The sequence below is a fragment of the Crinia signifera genome, chromosome 3 (assembly GCF_055691185.1).
Source record: "Crinia signifera chromosome 3, ASM5569118v1, whole genome shotgun sequence".
Classification (NCBI taxonomy): domain Eukaryota; kingdom Metazoa; phylum Chordata; class Amphibia; order Anura; family Myobatrachidae; genus Crinia; species Crinia signifera.
The window spans coordinates 217,998,268-218,014,373 of record NC_139219.1 but is presented as its reverse complement, the minus strand read 5'-3'; the positions used below and the strand labels follow the sequence as shown (position 1 = coordinate 218,014,373).

Sequence of the window (16,106 nt, the reverse complement as noted above, 5' to 3'; positions counted from 1 at the left end):
CTAATTGTGGAGGCACATGTAAGAGATTCCTTCTTCTCTGATTCTTTGGCCTTAGTTTTCTTACTCTTCTTCCTGCTGTCCTTTTCCCTCTTCCTCATCTTTCTAAACATTTTAAAGAGTTTGGCCTGGCCTGGGTTGGCTGCTTCTGCCTCGCTATCAATGTCTGCTGTATCAGAATCTGAGTCTGATGACCCTGCATTTGACTCACAACTGCTCTCGTCCACTCCTGAGCTGCCTTGTGCATTCTCCGGGGAAGTGCTTGTTGCGGCTGCCTCTGGTATCAGGTTTGCACTTGCTGGCATGGTGATGCTTACTGTCCCTTGCTCGCCGGCAGGTATCCTGCTTGAGCTTGCTGGCGTGGTGTTGCTATCCGTTGTATTGCTTGGCTGACCTTGGGGTGGGCAATTTATGGTTGTAGTTTCTTCCTGCTGTGAGTGCCTATTACCTTGCTGTGTCTCTTGATGCTGGGAAGGTGGTGGTGCTGTTTGCCAAGAATGTCCGAGTTGGGGGTAGTGCCACTGGGTTGGCATTGGGGTATAAGACCCGAGTTAGTGGCCACCTGCCTAAGACTGTGCCCAAACCCCTGCTGACCTTGGGGTTGAGGCCCTGCGTAGTAAGCTGGTTCTATGGGTGCATTTTGGTGCATGGAGAGCACGGGTGTGAATTGCGAGGGAGTGGTCTGTGGCCAGTCATTTGCAGCCATGCTACCGGGTGGTCCTGCGCCTGTTTGTGCTGGTTCAGGAGGGAAGGACCATGCATTATTGGTTGGCCCGTATGTTATATGGCTGGGTGGGTGCTGTGGGTAATGCAGCCCTGGGTAGTTTGCGTGCTGCGGCGTGTGGCCCGACTGGGTGTAATGACCAAATGCCCCGAATTGGTAGGGAGCGCAAGGCGCTGCCTGCGAAGGGGCTCCCTGCCTGAGCCATCCTGTGGAGGGGTGGCCAGGGTGGTAGGGAAGGTTGTGTGCGGGCTGACCTAATGTGGCTAGCCTGCCTAGGTGTCCTGGGTTTGAGATTGGTTGTGTGTTTGCTTGTGTGCTTGCGGGTGGTTGCTGCAACCCCCCTTGATCTATTTGAGGGAAGCTGCTCTGCATTATGTGGGGGACCTGCAATGCTGCTGTTTGGCCACTAGGGGGAGCAGCTGACTGTGCTGCTGGTTGCTGGTATTGTAATCTGCCGGGGAGTGGATGAAAGGCAGTGGGAGGGGCGGGCTCTGAGCACACAGTAACATGATTGCCTGGCTGCTGATTGGGTAGCGTGGCTGTGGCAATGCAGCTGGGGGGAGGGTGACGATTGTGCTCCAGAGGCACGGACGCCATGTTGGGCGCCCTGATGGTGTGGAATCCCCATCTGTGTACTCACCCATGGGGTGAACAGCTCGGGGGAATGATTTATTGACCCGCCGGGGGGGGGGGGGGGGCGGACGCCGGCTGGGGATAATGGCTGGCTGGCAGGGGGGATGCCGCCGAGCGCTGGCCACCGGTGCATGGCGCTGCCTCCTCCTGGGGGTCAGTCGCCGAGTCCTGAGTGCGGCTGGTCGGCGCTGGGCAGTAGCGGGGGTCTGGTGCAGGGTGCTGTCCCTGTGATGCCAGTGGGAGCCGGGCATCCTATGTAGCAGGATCAGGGGGAGGTGGAGTGCGGGGGGGACACACCGCTCCGTGCCCGCTGTAGCTGGGAGTCGGGTAAGGAGGGGATGGGCCACACTCTGGCTGTGAGTGCGGCCCTGGGGATGCTCCTACCCGACTCTGTGTATGTGCCCCGGCTGCTGCTGCTTCTCCCCGGCGCCGCTGCTGCTGCACGCTGCCTGAGTCCTGTCTCCCATTTATTTCCTCCTCTAGGCCGGCTCATTCCACAGCTCCTGGTGCCGATCTCCGAACTCCTGCTGGTGGAGCCCTCCTTGCTCTCTTCGGCTGCTGCTCCGGTCCCCTGAATCTCGCTGGCACTCCTCTGGATCTCTTAGGACGGTCCATTGCTTCTTTTTTGAAATTCAAAGCTGCTGGTGAGTAACAAAGACAATCCTTCCGGTGTGCACTCTTTGCCCTCTCTGATCCTCCCCCCATACCTGCCCTGTCCTTAAATATGGGTCTACTCCCATGGGGAGGCGAATACTACCTGTTTCTCTCTTTCCATCCCCCCCTATACTGTTCCTGCTACCTCCCTGCCCATATCCTGATAACAGTGAGACAATGGAGCACTTCATGGCCTTGGGAGCCCAGCCTTATAGTTTACGGTCTCTCCCGGCTAGAAAAGAGCATTGTTTAAAGATCATTTGTTATTTGGAAAACATTATACAACCACAGCGAAAAAGGTATTTTTATCACCGGAGCATGTCCTTTAGTCTTGCTGCAAGTCACAAATATGACAAATTACGTCAATAGGTCCATAGAAGGCCTCTCTTCTGTTTAGTGATTGGGTCCATTAGACTGTGAACACTGTGGGGGTCCATTAGACTGAGAAAACTGGAGCTGTGAACAACCTCTCAATTGCTGCCATCTACAGTACCCACTATTTATCAGAAGATGACTCTGCAGGCATTATTAGTGGTTTTATCAGAGGTGGCCTTAAGTTCTGGCTCGGTGATTGTGCTGCGTTTAGAGACAGCTGATTTATAAAACTATTCTGTTGAATATTACATTAGTTCAGCATTTTGGTACGAAGTGTTGCACTATGTGTTGGCAAACTTTGAACATACTTTCTATGTATACAGTACGTAATAAATTTCACAAAGTGTAACAAATAAATACAGTTAAAAATTAAGACAAAGGCATTGGCAGAACGGGATATGGTCATTAGGTCGGCCCAAGAAAGGTCGACACTCTTTAGGTCAAAACCGGAAGGTGGACAGGCAGAAGGTCGACAGGGTCTGAAGGTTTACAGTGTCCTTAGGTCGACCGGCGGAAGGTTGACAATGCAGAAGGTCGACGTGGGCTTTTTGATTTTTTCCCCACTGGCAGGATTTCATGCCCTACCATCCACTAGGGCATGGAGGGAGAATACAATAGTGTGCTGAGCGTAGCGAGGCACCGTACCCGAAGCATCACGAGTGCAGCGATCGATGCGAGTCAGTGTCCAGAACTAGACGTCTACACCTGCTGCATTGCCAATCTTCTGCCGGTCGACCTAAGGACACTTCACCTTCAGTCCCTGTCGACCTTCCGGTGTCGACCTAAGGAGTGTCGACCTAACGATCCATACCCGGCAGAACTTACATAATATGGCTGGACATTCACACTGTTGCAAAATGGTCTGTTTAACTGCAAAATTTGTTTAGTGAATAATGTAGTTATAACTTTGCTCATTTCTAGTTGTATTCTGTAGTTTGCTGGGAGATGAGAGCTGTTAAGCAGTTGGATACAATGCAAAAACTTCCTTTTGGATTCATGGCCTTATAGTCAGGAAAAACAGTTGCATTTTTTTGTAGCACCTGAAATATTTATCTTAAGTATTACAGAAAATTTCTCTTACCCATCCCCTTCGCCCCTTCATCCTGTTACCGTAAACCCTCTCCCTCCATATCATAGCTTGTACCTTGGTCATCTCTTAAATCTCTCCATCTACAGTGGCTCATTCCCTTCCATCTTTAAACATAGGCTCACCTCTTCTATCCTCAAAAAAACCATAGGACATATGTCATAGGGTCCGAGCTTAGCGGAGGTTGGTTTTGAGTTTTAAATGATTGCCGCTTTAAAAAACTCTAAGATCAACCGGCATCTCCCACCACCAGCAAGCTGGGACCCAATTATATATGCCCCATATGTTTACCCACCTTCTCTATTTGTTCTGGCCCCATTTCTCTCCTCACATCTCATTCTGAACTACTTTAGCGGCTAATGTACTACTGTACTATCTAACCCGCTTACTCTCATCTTTTTGACCATCTCCAAACGGTTTTCTGCCATTTTTACTACATTGAGATTGCCCTTAATAAAGTAGCAATCACTCTACTACTCTATTCACTCTCCTTGACTTCTCTGCTCCTTACAATACAACTAGACCGGCTCATACTTTTAGACCTAAGGGGTGCTGCAATATAATTTGTACTATTATTAATAAATTCCTTTTTCATATAAAGATATAGTCATAGTAGGTTAGTGTTCTAAAATTATTCTCCTTACTAATGTTATAAAATAAATTTTGCAGCTGTCTGCAATTGAACTTGAATACTATAAAAGGCTTAATTACAATTTATAATTAACTGTCTTATAGAGTTCAAAAAGATAAAGCTTAGTATCAGTTGCTGACAGGTGGAAATTAATCCTATAACATTTCTAATGAAATCATTTCGGAACACTAACTCACTATGAGTATATAAAAAAACAATGCATTTATAACACAATCGACATTTAATTGGGTTTTCCGTGATTGACAGTGATGCTGAGCGAGTATACCTTGGGATGTACCATGTGATGATTGCTGTTTGAGTCTGACCATCATTCACACTAACTTCAGATGGCCACCGCCAGTGCCAATTCATTTTTATGCATGTGCAGCAGCACTGTAGCGGCTTCTAGGGACTGCATCTCTTTAAAGTAGAAAGCTACACACTTCAGGCACTTGAAAGCAGACTAAGGGAACTGAACATAACACAGAAGTATTCACCTTACTTCTCATACAAATATACAACAACAACAACAAAAAATGTGGTAAATATTCAAGTCAAAAGCGCTAACATAAAAAAAGAGGTACTTTTCTGTCCGAGAAGTTGATCATCAGGAAGATGCTGGACCTTCTCTGGTATTTTGGATGCATGCAAGACATTGTATATAAATAGAACAAATAAAACATAATTGTGTAGTATGTCCAAATATTTTTACAAATATGACCACCATATGATCAGAGGGGTGTTAGTAGGGGGCCTTCACCACTGTGCAGGTATCTTTCACACTCTAATTAACGTTGTCAGGCATACCCCAACTCACAATCAAAAATGGAGAGTTATTCATATAAAAGGTATCTTTTGAATGTGTGAATCCTTTAGAAGCATACCATAACTCACAATAAGGTAGGTATCGATAGGCGAATAAAGGTTTCTTTTCTGCCCTTCACCAAAGACAAATAGAAGATGATATTACTTTGGAATGATGGAAAGTGTACCGCTACTCATGATAGAGGAACACATGTATAACAGGTATCTTTTCCTTTTTGTAATAAAAGATGAGTCACTCCAAAGCTGGTCACAAAAATAATTTTATTTCATAAAATAGGTACATCAAAGCTCAAAACATCTGAGCATTAAACAATGAAACAAAACAAGGGGAGTACATAAAATAATCCAGGAGGTAGGACAGATGGGAAAAAAAGGAGGGAAAAAACCTGATCAAAAGGTCAGGAACTCTGAATGCTGCAATCTCAAACTGGAGAGACTGTGAAGAATGTGTGCTCCCCTCGGGGAGTACATATTCTTCACAGTCTCTCCAGTTTGATCCGTTCTGGACCTTTCCCCGTCAGGACCGAAGCTTTTTGCGAAGTGTGCGCCGACCTCACACCCAGTGTGTTACCCCCATACCCCTTCCCCGCATACAAATGTAATTTTGATCTGTATTAGAATAGCGGTGTATCCAAGGGACTCCGCTGTACAAGGATTCCCTCTATCAGTGGCGCGGTGTCTGACATTTGTCACCACGTCCGGTCTGCTCTGGCATTTCCCAGCTTGAGGTGATGTACGCCTACACACCTCATCCTTTGCCCCACAGCAGGATTAGGTTAGGGATCGTGGCAGTTCCGGTACCTGGTGGCCAGGCTGAGAGGCGAACAACACTCGCACTCGGTGTGAGCCGTTCCATACTGAGGGGTAGATTTATTAAGCTGGGTGAAGTGATAAAGTGTCTGGTTTTTATCACCGGCCAATCAGCTCCTACCTGTCATTTTTCAAACCAAGCCTGTAACTTCACAGTTAGTAGCTGATTGGCCGGTGATAAAAAATAGACACTTTATCACTATACCGAGCTTAATAAATCTGCCCCTGAGAGCCCAAGCAGACACCCTGTACTCTAGTAGAGACACTAAAGTCATCGGCCCATACTGTGTGTCGCAGATGCTAACCATTGCAAAGATTGTGTCAGTTATTTCTGCAACAATTGTATCCACTGACAAATATTAAAGTGATAACACGGTGCTGGCCAACAGCAGACCTTAGGGATATTATCCCTCAATAAGTAGAATACCACTGTTTATTCACTTACAACCTATGTGCATACACACTTGGGGAATTTTCAATATATCAATAAAAAAACAAACAAAAAAAAAACATAGGGAACCTTTGTGTGGGGGTACCACTGGGTGAGGATTTCATCCTTTTTAATTCACTCTTTGTGCTTATTTGTGTATGTTTGTTTGGTTTTATTTTGCAACTTTTTTTAAAAAGTAATTGACTAAAAGTTACATTTTATGAGTCTAATATATCAGGTGCACCATCTACGGACACTCTTTTCCTGTCCTCCAAACTCTTTTGACTATTGGACCTTAGTACCATATTATGATAGGTGCTTTTCTGAAATAATGATGATCCTAATGTTGATCCATCCTTGAATAGAGTCACATCAAGGAAGTCCATTAAATGTAAATCAATGTTGTACATATACTTAACAGGCTCAATCAGTGCATTAAATTGCTCAACCATATTAATGATGTTGTGTTTGGTGCCTTATCACAAGATGAATACATCATCAATATATCTAAAATATTTTATAATTTTATTGCCAAACATTGAGTAAATATAGTGATGTTCAAATGCCACCATAAAAATATTGGCATAGGATGGGGTGATATTCGAACCCATCGCTGTGACATTTCTTTGTTCAAAATACTTAGACCCATACATAAAGAAGTTTTTCGTCAAAATCAATTAAACAAGCAATATAAGAAATTCAACAGGTGGTTTACTTTGTGCAACCCCAATAAGATTATGCTTAAGTGGTTTAATTCCATGTTGGCGAGAAATGATTATATAATTGAACATCAAAAGTACATAGCCAAATGTCTGAGGGTAAATTCGTCACATCCCTGATCTTAGCCAGGAAAACTCCTGTATCTCTAACATAACTTTCAATATTGTAGACGATAGGCTGTAAGAATTTGTCAAGTGGCTGGAGTAATGAACCCGTGGCTGAAATAATGGGCTGGCCGGGGGGGGGGGGGGGTTCTCCAGTAGTTCGTGCATTTTAGGCAGCCTATAAATAATAGCTACAATATGGTGATCTACAGTGAGATACCTGATGATCTTCTTGTCGATCCAACCAGACTGTAATCCCAATTCTAATATTCCATGGTCTTTTTAATTACCATATTGGATCTTAACCGATTGTAAAATGTAATTTCAACATCATATAGCATCCAGTCCTGAATGAAAACTACTGCCCCTCCTTTTTCAGCAGGGCAGATTACAATGGTATTATTTTTCAAACCTAATGCGCCTCCATGCTAAAAAAAAAGTGGATACATGGGTTGTGTTTGCTCTAAAAAAGACTCTCTTTTAGTTGTATTGGTACAGGGTGAATTGTCACTCTCAGAGGAGGAAGGAATGGAGGACAACTCTGTGTGGGTATGGCCTGTAGCATAAGTTCACCCCAGTTGCCTGGAGGCAAGATAAATATTGGTGTCACCCAAATAGCTCAATCAGTAAGGGGTCTGTATCCAGTAAGACAGGTCATGGGTTCTAGTACAGGGTGTGACATTTGCAAAAATGTTGTTAAGAGGAGGAGTCAGCCACAGAAGCGATATTGGTGGCTTTTAGTTAACTGATTTAAACTGGCAGGGAAGGAGAGGTGCCCCTTTGGGAGCAGGAGCCCTGCAGCAGATAACTCCATTGCCTCCCAGAGTTACACCTCTGGGTATGGCATTAGGGGAAGGCATATTTCTCTAGTCTGATTGTGGCATGCTCCGATTAGTTAGATAAATATTCTAATTACTATTTCGAAGTGAATTAGGTTTGGGTCAGTAGCCAAAGCTGCTCCGCTTGTTTGCTCAAAGCCGGACTCATTATGTTATATTAATAGATCTAAGGTATAACATTCCTTTTTGTGTTTTTCTCTTTCTATGCCACAAGCTCTGCCATTAACTCTTCTGAGTTCTGTAACAGGGTACCTCTGTAAACCTATCAATCATCCTGTCTAGCAGTTTCTTCTGGATCACTGGTGGTTCTACATACGCTGACAAACTGGGGATATGAAAGACCCTTTATATTGGACAACGGGTGGAAACTGTTGTAAAGCAGGATCATATATCTGTCTGTAGATTTAACATACAGAGAGGTTGATATTTGGTTGTTTGGTAATTATATTTTAACGTCATAGAAAAGTCGTGAAATCAGATTTCCGTGGTGTGCAAAGAATAGTTTTATTGGGCTAGAAGAAGAATTTTGTGATTCTATAAGGTAGGGGAATACTTAATGCTTGGAATACAATACATAAGAAAGCTGGCATAATACTCAGTAGGGTTCATGTACGAATACATACCTATTTGGCAATCCTGTTTCATGGACATGGGAATAGATTATAATAACCCACGTGCCACTGTACAATATACATACATACATGCACACATGCCTTCATATATTTATATAAGGAGGTGTGTGTATGGAGGAGGCACCAATATTTATATTGCCTCCAGGCAACTGGGACAAAGTTACGCCACTGTTTCTAGAACGCCAGATGAATGAGTGGAGGTGGTGTCTAACTAATTTAACACTGTTTGCAATAAGTTCAACAAGAATGCCTCTCTGAATTATCCTTAATTTGGCTGGCAGCTCCACCCCCTGTGTGTGACATCATATTTTGGGGTTGGGGTATGAATTAAGCCTTAGAGAGAGATAAAGTGGAAAGAGATAAAGACGGTCATTCTGGTTGGCTTGCTAAGCAGCAGTAGATCGCTGCTTAGCGAACCTTCAAATGCCGCCTGCCGGCCATGCGAATGCCTGCCCCCGCCGTCCAGTGAATATCCCTACCGCACTGCGAATGGATGTTTTGCATAAACATCCTTTTGGAGGGTAGTGTGCGGGTCCAAAATCATTTGATGGTCGCCGACCATTGAATTATTTCTCAGTCTCTGCTGACTTAGACTTGCGACGTCCTGGTCTGAGAACTGGGCGGAAGCCTGCTGACTGCCATTGTTCGCATGGGAACGCCCCCAGCAAAGAGCCCCCCCATGTGAGCGCTATGCAAGTCGGGGAAGGCGCCGCACAGAAGCCATGCACATGTGCATACGAATATGCACATGCACAGGATAGAAACATTGGCCCCCAGTGTAAACACGCCAGACAACGAATCAACCAGAATAAGGGTCAAAGTACCAACAAACAAGTGTCTCTTCTAGGGTTACCACCACCAGCCCGGGAATACTCCAAACAGTCTGGTAATTAAGACTGGAGTCTAGAGGGGTGGTGGCGTTCCCGGACTATACAATGTCCGGGAATAGGCAGGACATTGTATAGGCCGGGAATGCAACCCCTTCAGACTCTGGATGCCGGTCTTAATTACTAGACTGTCTGGTGTAATCCCTGATGGGTGGTAACCCTAGTCTCTTCATGGGAGAGAGGGGGAACATGGCCTGCAGCTCCTGCAGCACAGATAATGACCCCATAGTGACGAAATATGTTAGGCTCATGGACTCAGAATTCCTGCAAAGTCATGCCCCCTTCTGCTGAAACCACACCCCCTCTGAACTGTGCATCTTTAATGCAGCACCAGTATACAGAGTCAAATTTATAAGATGATGGCGGTATGTTAACAGTATACATATACAGTACAAACATTCTCATAAAATTGCTCTGTATTCTGATGATTTGAGGTTGCATGATCAATGTTTTTATACTTACATTTTTGTGATGTTTTATATGAAGAATCATGTTATAATCTTTTGTAATCAGGGGATTTGTAAACATTTGTAATTGTGTTTTGCAGTAGGTTTTGTTTTCCAAATGACACAAAAAGAAAACACTATTTTCTCAAATTTAGTTTAATTGGTTTACTTCTAGGAGATGAAAGTATTATTTCTCTATTACATATCAAGACCATTTGAGACAACATAGATGTAGCTCAAGTAGCATTGCTTTTTGATTTATATGCCCTGGGGGCACTTTTTGTGCTATATTGTGTTGCAAAAGAAAATGACAGAATTTTTTCTTACCCATAGCTTTAATCTTCATACCAATTTTAAATTCAGGTACTTGTATATTATTTACTGTGGGTCACAGGTGTGTGTGTGTGTGTGATAGATGCACACAGTAGCGATTCCACCTTTCCGGAAGGCCGGGAGGGGGACCCGATTTTCAGGACCCTCCCGGCCATTCCGGAAGTAATCACAAAAGTACCTGCACACGTGCACAGTCCACTGATGATCGCTCCATTGTGAATAAATCAGCATTGCATAAAAACATGAATTAGGCCCTTGTCAAGACTATGATAATCAAAATACAAGTTACACAACACACATAATTTGATAGCAGATAAGAACCATATGGCCCATTCAGTCTCCCCTTTATTTTATTTTAGTGTGTGGGTTGCTGTCTATTTTCTTATTCAAAGTGTTTTTCATTTTCTGCGTGTTATTAAAAGTTAAGCAGGAGTTACACAGGAGTAAACATTAGGGCAATGATTTTCAACCTTTTTACCTTGTGGCACACTAAATATGTTTTAAAAATTGCCAAGGCACACCATGAGATCCCCACAAGGCAAAACACATTGGACCCCACAGGAAAAAACCAAACCTATTGGCCCCCATATAAAAAAACAATCACAGTGGTCCCTACAGGCAACAAAAATAGATACATTGGCCCTTGTAAAGAATAGACAAATAAATAAAAGTTGAACTGGTGGTGAGTGTAAACTGGTTTCGGCATCTGTAGTTCTGGGGGCACACTTGAGAACACCTCAAGGCACACTAATGTGCCAGGGCACAGTGGTTGAAAAACACTGCATTAGGGTAATGTCTACCTGAAATATCTGCTACTGTAAAACTACTTTGAGGAAGCTGCTTTTGTGGTCCCCATCCAAATAAAACACCTGGGTACCCTGCTTGGACATCACAAGGAGATAACACTTGCTTGATAAAATAGTCTTTCCCTTATGGCTCCTGTAGTCCATCCCAGACACTCTCCCCAGCTGGATCTCAGTAACTTGGCTGTGAGTTTCTGCCTTACGCTCTTCCTGATGCTACTGTAGGCTGTACCACTGTTCCCTGCACCACAATGGCCAACAGACGTCCAAACCCTAGCCCCTGACAATAACCCCAAATCTCTACTTATCCATAGCCCTATACCTAATACATTAACCCAAACCGCTAAACCAACCCTAATATCTTATTCCTAATACCCTAACCCATAACCCAATCCCCTAAACTAACCTTAATTGACTAACCCTTAGTTCAAACCACAAATCCACCCCAAATACCTTATCTCTAATACTATTACCCAATTCCCTAATCTAACCCTAACACCCTATACCAGTGATGGAGAACCTTGGCACGCCAGCTATTGTTGAACTTCATATCCCAGCGTGCCATGCAAAAGTTTTGCTAGTTGCCCATGCTAAAACTGATGCAGGGCATGCTGAGATGTGTAGTTCAACAACAGATGAAGTGCCAAGGTTCTCCATCACTACCCTATACCCTAACTCTAATACCCTAAACAACCCCACTAAACCAACCAAAATATCCTATCCATAATACCCTTACTCAAACCCCTACTCTTTCCCTAATAAACAAGTATAGAGAGAGAGCGCAAGAGACACTGAAAAATATCACTGTATAAAAATACTATTTTATTTAAGCTTCCTTAAACACAGATATTATATTTAATAAAAAAATACATTGTACATTAAACCCACAGATAAATTAATAAACATAAAAATATATAAAATGACTGTGTCCCTTTGCCAATTTCTGCCAATATTTATTTTCCAGAGAAAACTGATAATGTGGATTTCAATAGCCAGGTTAATTGTGTTATTTCAGATGATCATATCCACAGAGTTCAAATGTTTCCAATTGATACTGTTTAAATAGCTGGAGATGGAGCAAGTCCAGATATAACCAGATGTTTTGAGGGTCAATTGGACCGTAATTCTGGCATACCGATAGATATCAGTAGTCAGTATTATGATTGAAATACGGAGGCACCTGTATTCTCACTTTTAGCCTTTGGTTTATACACTGTCAGTACAGGTAGTGTGGAGACAGGCAAAAACGCACTTTCACAGTTACCTTCCTGGATTTATATGCCGTATAGTTCCTCAACCTGACCACAGCATGGAGACCTGCTCGCTGTGTCAGGGAGCCGACCGCCGGATGACGGACGCTGCAGGGAAATGGATGTCGCGGCAGTTAGAGGGTATAGCTACCTCAGCTTCCAGCAGGTGATTGGCGGCTTGTGCCGTGCTCCGCTTTGTAGCATATGTGTGTCTTGCAGTCTTTGCAGTCTCTGTCACTTTAAAGAGGGTTCCTTTGGCGCAGTGAGATACAGGCAGGCAAGGACAAGGGCATCACAGGCAGGGAGAGCTCTTGACTAGTTTCTCCGTCGTACTAATCTGACGGTTTCCTCAGAAGATACTCTCTTAGTTTCCTTGTGGGTATTTAAAAGGCTATTCACCAATCAGAACGGCAGAATTGCAAGAGGGAACACCTGTGTTGTGTTCGCAATTAAATCAACAGGTGTATATATTAAAAGACAATCCTATATTGCTTCTATGGTATCTCAATGGCAAGTTTATAGCTATATTTTATATAGAGAGACAGTTTAGTTAATAACCAAGGGGGAAAAGTGATTACAAGCATGGAATAATGACAGCATAAATCTAAGTTTTATACATATGTATACACAAATAGGAACAATTGTTTCATTATTTACTTTTCATCATTATCACCACATTGAAATATTTGTTACTGATAAGAAACATGGTGTGTCTGTTGTGGCGCAGCAGCCAGAGTCGGATCAAAGCAGCCTGGGAGACCCGGGTTCAAGACCAACTCAGATCATCCCGCGCACAGCCCACACAAATATGTCTAATTATTTTCATATTTTTATATTTTTATTTCACTTATAATCAGCGGAACATATTTATTCTATATTTGCAGTAATGGTCTCTTATAGGTAACAAATCAGATCATTTTATTTATTCATTCATTCGTATGTGGAACATCAAGTATTCCCAGAGATTTACGATTTTAATTTAATCCATAACGATCATTTAAGAAGTATCATGATAATAATCGATAGTGGTAAAGAACCAGCAAGGAGGAGAGAACTATATAACCATATATCTCATATAACATATACAATAATATAATACATTTAATAAAGTGAAATGAGGAATAATATTGTAGACAAGGATAACCCCACATTAATACTAAACCTACACATCTAAGAACAATATTTTTATATCGTTTAATCAGTTACAGTCTAATTTATCTTTGCAGAATATTTTCATATAATTATACACATATAAACCAGACACTTGTTTGACAGTATAAGTATGGTGAATCTAATTAGACCACCAATTTATCTATGCATATATAAGAGGGGGAGAGAGAGGACGATGACACAGCCAGCTTCATACTTCTATATTCAATTCTTAAACAATTCCAAGAAACCAAAGACGAAGGACTATAGGGCAGGGAAAGAGATACATTTTCTCCTCCAAATAATAGGGGGGAAACATGAATTGTCTTTCCATGTCTTAAAAAACAGTGCACATGTACATATATAAACCTAATTCCCTAAATTGTTAAGTTCAATGGACTCATTAAGTCCCAAGGGAGTAAGGGTGCCTAAAGAAAAAATCCAAAACGCTTCTCGTTTGCAGAGAGTGGAGAATCGGTCACCCCCTCTTCTTGAGATTGGAACCCCTTCAATCGCCTGGACCTTGAGAACCTCTACATTGCCTTGGTGTTTTTCTTTAACATGTCTGGATATGCTATGGGTTTTTACTTGATTGAGTACATTTCTTCGGTGTTCAAGGAACCATATATTTAAGGAACGTGTGGTCCGGCCCACATATTGTAGACCACAGACACATGTGATCAAATAGATCACATATGTAGAATTACAGTTAAAAAAACTATTTATTTTATGAATGGACTGATTGGAAAAAGAAACAAACTGTTTACTTTTATCTATCAAAAATTTACATGTTATGCACTTCGTCCGGCCGCATTTATGGCAGCCTATAGTTTGTATGGCATTTTTAGAGGACCCAGACGTTTGTTTAAAATGACTAGGGGCTAGTGCATTTTTGAGATTGAGGTTCTTTTTAAACACTATTTTCGGTTTGTCATCCAGAATTGATGCAAGGTGTCTATCGGTTTTTAGAATTTTATAATTTTTATTTATGATTTTCTTCACCTCAAGAGAGTGAGAGTTGTATTTAGATACAAAGAGTGGTTTATAGTTAAAGTCATGGCTATTGTCATCAGCAGTGTCCGGGACATTTTTGGTTTTGTTAGGGAGAGCTGATAAAAGAGATTCCCTGTCAACTTTTTTGACTTCTTCTAAAGCAGAATTTAGGACCTCAAACGGATATCCCTGATCTAAAAAGGATAGGATTAGACTATCAGCTTGTTGTTCAAAGGACAGGGGGTCGGAACAGTTTCTTTTGATCCTTAACAGCTGACTTTTAGGTATATTGTTCACCCAGGGGCGATGATGGCAACTCCTGTAGTCTAAATACCTACTACAGTCAACTTCTTTTATGTAAGTAGAGGTCACGATTTTATTATTATCATCAATATGAAGAGCAATATCCAAAAAAGTAATGTGCTCATAATTAATAGTGTAAGTGAATTTTAAACCAAAAGTGTTGTGATTCAAGTGTTCAATAAATTTTAATGCTTCTAATTGTTCACCCTGCCAAACAAAAAACATGTCATCTATGTATCTGCCATAGGACACCAAACTCGCCCCGAACGCCCCCCCCCCCCCCAAATGTACTGCTCCTCAAACAGTCCCATATAGAGGTTGGCAAAGCTCGGGGCGAACTTGGTGCCCATAGCAGTACCCAGAATCTGCAGAAAGAAAACACCATCAAAAGTGAAGTAGTTGTGAGAAAGAATAAATGCAACCGAATCCAGAATAAATTTTCTCCTACTGTCACTCAGGTCCACATCAACCAACAAGAATTTTTCTAGAGCCCTGATCCCTTGATCATGCGGGATGTTGGTATAAAGGGACTCTATGTCACAGGTTAGAAACAGATAGTTCTCCTGCCAATTACACCTTTGAATGTTAGTCAAAAAATGGGTGGTATCTTTGATGTAGGACCTGAGTGACCGTACATGTGACTGTAAAAAAGTATCAACAAAGGCAGAAAGTGAAGTTGTGAGAGACCCAACACCAGAAATTATTGGGCGACCAGGAGGTGAAGAAAGTGATTTGTGTATTTTTGGCAAGTGATAATATGTGGGGATAATAGGGTGTGCATTATATAAAAAAGAGAATTCTTTTTTGGTTATTGCGCCATCATCAATCCCCTTGAGCAGAAATTCCTTTAGGCGACAGCAATATTCATTTGTAGGATCTTTTGAAAGTTTTTCATAAAATTTAGGATTATCTAATTGCCGATAGGCCTCTTTCATATAGTCTGTTTTATTTTGAATGACTGTTCCTCCACCCTTATCAGCCCCTTTAATTATAATGGACTGGTCTTTTTGTAGATTTTTTAGGGCCCTTCTCTCGTTAATATGCAAATTATCATGTCTTTTTTGTGATTTTGAATTCTTATTACTTGAACACATAGAAGAAAAATCATCAAGAGTAAGTGAGTAGAATGCCTCTATGCAGCCGCTTTTATATTGAATGGGATAAAACTCGGATTTTTTCTTTATTAGGGTTTTATTTTTATTTTTATTTTCATTATCTAGATTGTAAATCGGGACGGGATCATCCATTAGGGTACCACCCTCTTTTTCTAAATCCTGTAATATATGGACTGCAAGTAAATCATGTTGGTCCAGTACAATAGAGGCTCCATTAATCTCATTTTGTTTTAGATGTTTGCTTTGGAAGTACTTTCCTAATACCCTAATACCCAATCCATAACCTTAATATTCTAACCCTAATACCAACACTGTATCCTGTATATGTACATGATTAATGTCAGAACCATTACAATGTATTGTATG

The 16,106-nt window shown here is 42.1% G+C and overlaps 1 long non-coding RNA gene across 1 annotated transcript in view; it reads left to right on the top strand.

The window, feature by feature from the left end:
- The first annotated feature begins 1,845 nt into the window (after positions 1 to 1,845).
- LOC146062648 (uncharacterized) overlaps positions 1,846 to 16,106 on the top strand; it is a 32,547-nt gene continuing 18,286 nt past the window's right edge. The window contains exon 1 of the long non-coding RNA XR_014471444.1: positions 1,846 to 1,998. This is a non-coding gene — a long non-coding RNA (uncharacterized LOC146062648). The remainder of the gene's footprint in view (positions 1,999 to 16,106) is intronic.